The 3,478-nt window shown below is 61.1% G+C and overlaps 1 long non-coding RNA gene and 1 other non-coding gene across 3 annotated transcripts in view; both read left to right on the top strand.

The window, feature by feature from the left end:
- Positions 1-2,004: 2,004 nt before the first annotated feature.
- LOC114004804 (uncharacterized) overlaps positions 2,005-3,478 on the top strand; it is a 4,601-nt gene continuing 3,127 nt past the window's right edge. Inside the window, exon 1 of one of the 2 annotated variants that reach the window (XR_003546879.1) lies at positions 2,005-2,518. This is a non-coding gene — a long non-coding RNA (uncharacterized LOC114004804). Of the gene's footprint in view, positions 2,519-3,165; positions 3,365-3,478 lie in introns of those variants that run through there. The other variant, XR_003546878.1, reaches the window with a different exon arrangement.
- Positions 3,025-3,106, top strand: TRNAS-UGA (transfer RNA serine (anticodon UGA)). The gene has a single exon. It is a non-coding gene; the product is annotated as a tRNA-Ser (tRNA).

Genomic DNA, 3,478 nt, shown 5'->3' with positions numbered 1-3,478 from the left:
GGCGCGTCACTGCGCCCGCCGTGACCGCCGCATCGTCCTGACCCGGATGCTCCGACGAGGGACCCGCGTGAGCGGCGCAGGCCTCTCTGGGCGACCTCCTCACTACGGAGAAACTGTCGCCGTGGGGCTAGGGACCAGAACGTGGCCACACGGAGCTACTTCTATGACCCCGAGCTCTCGCTGCCGAGGGCACCGGATGCGGAGAACATGCAAGGGCCTGCCACGGAGCGTGCCCGACCCTGGCGTCCCTGGCGTCCTGCTCGTCCCGCTCCTCCACAAGATGCCTCGGAACCGCCCGGTCCCCACCCTGCGAGCGGCCCTGGGGCTGACCGCGTGGCCCGTGCCAGTGGCTCCTTTACCCCTTGGTTTCTGACGGGGTTTGCCAAGGAACATGCACGGCAGCCTCAGGGGAAGGTGAAGGCTGCAGTCCAGCGTTTCTCCCAGTCCTGGCCGGCGGCAGCCTGTCCCGGAGTCAGTCAGGAAGCCTCTGCAGCACAGGCTTCTGCTCTGTGGTTCCAGGCCCAGGATCAGAGGGTCCCAGCTCTAGGGCCTGGCCACCTTGCTCACCCGGTCCCCCGGGCACGCCCACCGCACTCACTCCCACGGAGGCTGCTCTTGGCCCTCATGGAGGAGGCCGGGACCTGAGCCTGAGGTCACTGCTCTTCCAGTTCCAGTTTGGTCTGTCCTGTGGTTCCGGTCTGCGGGCCTCCAGTGTCCTCTGTCCCCACAATGCTGTGACACTTGTGGTGTCCTCTAGCATACCTTCCCTCTACCATACTGTGGCTCTGTCGCAGGTAGGCAGCCCCGCAGGTCAGCTGTCACCAGGACGCCCTGCCTTCCGTGTGGTTGTGCAGTGGGCTGTAACGGAGGGTCGCCAACACCAGTGGCCCTTTTTCCCTCCAGATGACAGTGTGTCCAGGTGGAGAAAGGCCCAGGTTCCGGGATCACATCGAGGACGAAAACACATCCCCATTTTGCTGACCGAAGACTCACAGGGGAGAGGGACAAACCCGCCTCCCCCGGCTGCAGCAATCTGAGCAGGAAACACGGTTTTGCCACCTGGGTTTGCTCCCCCTTCTCCACCACGGGGTCCGACAGAGCTTGTGGCCCTCGGTGGCCGACTTGGCAGCATCTTCAAAGTCCTGGCCCTCGCCACCGCTTGAAACAGGAAGTCCCTTTGAATAGCGGCCCCTCCGAGCTGCGTGTGGCCCCGAGTGACGCAGACTGCGGCTAGAGGGCACCCCCTCCTTACAGGATAAGGTGCTCACTCTGCTTCTTCGCCGTCACCTGAGTAGTGGGTCTGCTTCATGGCAGGAAAACAGAGCACGCACACGGCGTCCACCCCGGAAGTCACCCAGCCCGGCGTCGGTGGGCTCTCCACCAGCACATCCGTGGGCGGACGTGTGAGCTGTGCTGTCCTGCCCTTCCTGGCGCATGTTCCCTCGCGTGCTCTGCCTCAAGCTGCACAAGCCTTCCGTGGAAACATCTGCAAGTTTTATGAACAGCCCCTCATTGCTTAGAAATGTTTGTCATTTTAATTCATTTTCTGGAGAGGTTTTTTCTATAGGGTGCATGTGCTTGCCAGAAAGACAGAGAAAGAGAGACAGAAAGTGGGAAATCACCCCCCAGGGGGGATAGCCACGCCGCAATCCCTTCTCCTCCATTCTCCTCTTGGGATCTTGGGCACGCACGCACACGCACCTGGTGTGAGTTGAAGCCACCAGGTCCGGGACTCGAGCCATGGTCAACTATGTTGGACTCCAGTGACACAGCCATTACACCAACTGCTGGTCCCTGTCATGTTAATTATTCTATTGTTATAACTGAAAGTATGATAAATGTCTTTGTGCATACCCGAGTTCCTTTAGTTTGGCTTCGTATTTCCCTATGAACGTTTTCTCCGGTATGAGGGGCATGACTGTGGTGGAGCTTGTGGGTCCAGAGGTGCCAGGGCCTGGGTCCTCCTCTCTGCGCGGCCTTCCATGGCGCAATGGCGATGCCAACAGTCCCTCGGCTGGGAGCTGCTCCGCTCCTGTCTCTGCCTCGTCAGCTCCAGCCTTTGCCCGTGTGTCTCTGTGTCTCCAAATGCCGCTCCTTCTTACCAGGACACTGGTCACTGGATGCCGGACGCACAAGAGTGGGCGGTTAAGGCAATGGACTTGAAGTGCGCTGGGATCCCCCCTGCAGTTTCAGATCTGCCGGCTGCGGGTGGCGGGGGCGGTGGTTATGCGGAAGTTTCTCTGTGAGGTTCCTCCTGCCCATTGGCCGCCGAAGACCGCCCAAACTGCCCGCCGTCCTGAGCGTCAGCTACGCGTTCACTGCTGACCCTCCATCTTGACTGGATGCCATTGCAAAACCTGTAAAGGGCACGCATGCGTACACACACACACACACACACACACACACACACGGCACCCAGTTCTGCACAGTCTCCTGAGGGGACAGTCTTCAAGTCCAGAAATGACCTGTGCTGCAGCGAGGCTCACTCTGGCACCAGCGAGCTCTCGGGTGCTCACAGGTACAGAGAAGGCCCAGCCGGGCCCAGCTCGGCTAAGCCCCTTCCCCGCTCGGGCCTGGAGGTCGAGGGCAGTTTCCCAGCACCTTCTTCTCCAGGGGATCCGAGAGGGCTGGACCCTGCCTACCGCTTCCCATCGGCCCTCCCGCTCTGCTGGGGCTTCAGGGCGAGCTGAAGGGAGGAGAGGTGAGCACGGAAGCAGCTCAGGGGGCCCGCCCCCGCCCCGGCAGCAAACTCCTGCCGCGTCCCGCAGACACCCGTGAGCAGGTGCGTCCCTGGGACCAGCGATGGAGTTGCGCGGCAGAGAAAGTCCGAGTCCCTGGTCTCGGAATGCTCCTTTGCGGTCCACCTTCCGCGCCGCGGTTGGGACCGCCTCGGCCGAGTTTGGCGCTGGCGCAGGCGCACCGAGCAAATCTCGGAGGCCAGTCCTGGTGTCCTGCAGCGAGACCTTCCGACAGAGGAGCCCGCTCTCATCTTCTAAATCGTTAACAAGAGCGCTATGGCTCCAGGTAGTCGTGGCCGAGTGGTTAAGGCGATGGACTTGAAATCCATTGGGGTTTCCCCGCGCAGGTTCGAATCCTGCCGGCTACGGTTTTAGCGGTTACCAGTTGTCTCTGCTTACCCCACCCTCCTGCTCCGGGTCACAAATCCATCTGGATTTCAGAGAGGACCGTGTCAAAAATGGACGCAGTCCGGTCGAGAGGTCGTTAAGGGTGGTCCGGATCTGAGGGGACAGTTTCTATTTTCCTCAATGGCAGCTCAGTACCCAGCCCAGCTCCCGGCCAGGCTCCCTCTCTGGCCGGCAGCATTTTCAGGGTGCCTCTCTTCCCAACCTTCCCCAGCCTCAAGGTCAGTCCTGCGGTGGAGGCGTTTCCCCCGGTTTGGTTCCCTCACGAGGGGCTGGTGATTTCCAGTTGGGGCTAGTGTAAACAGCGTCTATGTCTCCGGGAGGACAGGAGCAGG

Source organism: Tupaia chinensis, unplaced genomic scaffold, assembly GCF_000334495.1.
Source record: "Tupaia chinensis unplaced genomic scaffold, TupChi_1.0 Scaffold140356_1, whole genome shotgun sequence".
NCBI classification, from domain to species: domain Eukaryota; kingdom Metazoa; phylum Chordata; class Mammalia; order Scandentia; family Tupaiidae; genus Tupaia; species Tupaia belangeri.
This window is presented reverse-complemented; position numbering and strand designations above follow the sequence as displayed.